Genomic DNA, 990 nt, shown 5'->3' with positions numbered 1-990 from the left:
GGCTGGCGAGGGACACGCCACGCAGCGCCGGCCCGCGCGCCTGCGCGCTGCCCCCAGGCGATTTGCGCCGCCGCCGTCCGTCGCGGGCCGGGCGGGAGGCCGTCCCCTGCTCCCCATGGCCTGCCAGGGGCGGCTCTGCTCGGGGCTGCCCCGGGACGGTGGCTCGGTTTCCTGCCCTTAAGCAGCCATCATGCGGATTTCGCGTGCTGTAACGAAACGGCGCTGGCCGCGGCGGTGCGCGAGCCGAGCGCGTCCGGCGCGCAGGAACGCATCAGCACCAAGACAACGCACGCCCTTTCAAATTGTGTGGTGATTTATGATGCAAGCCCTAACAAACCGCAGCTGCTGGGCAGTACGGCACAACTCGTATGTGGGAAATGAGAGATGCCCAGTGAGTGCATCGTGCTGTTGCAGGCGGAGCAGGAAGGGCGCCGCGGTCCTAACGAGAGGCAGCAGTATTAGCCAGGCGTTACACTGTTGGCGACACCGAGACAGAGCTACCCCCAGCCTCGTAGAAGCTGATGCACGCACCTCTGAGACCTTCACAAACGTGCATTTGCTCCAAAGTGCTTTCAGAGTGTGCAGTGACAGCAAAGGAGGGTAACCTTGCCGATTAGCAGCAGTTCTGTCCATAACTTCAAAAGCTATGGAGCTCCGTTTGGCTAAATGAGCTAGTTGAATGGTGCATGCTTTATTCATGTTAAACGTATTTTGTTCATTCTGGAATGACGCTGCCTTCCTGAAAAAGCTTTCGCTTCTTGGGAGCTCTGTTTTCAGTTTGTCTGCATGAAGCAGCAGTGCTCTCAGAAATTCAGCTCTCTGCAGGTTTTGCAGCATCTCCTTGGCTCTGGCCCCTTCACCCCACACAGGCAACAGGAAGCTCCCTACAGGCAGAAAGATGTGACAAACAAGGGTGGAAACATTGCCTGCATGCTGGCAAGGAAACTCATAGAATCTCTTGTTTCCTGGGGCTCCCTGGAAGAAAAGATG

The sequence above is a fragment of the Phalacrocorax carbo genome, chromosome 16 (assembly GCF_963921805.1).
Source record: "Phalacrocorax carbo chromosome 16, bPhaCar2.1, whole genome shotgun sequence".
In the NCBI taxonomy this organism is placed as follows: Eukaryota; Metazoa; Chordata; class Aves; order Suliformes; family Phalacrocoracidae; genus Phalacrocorax; species Phalacrocorax carbo.
Note: the sequence above shows the minus strand (reverse complement) of the source record.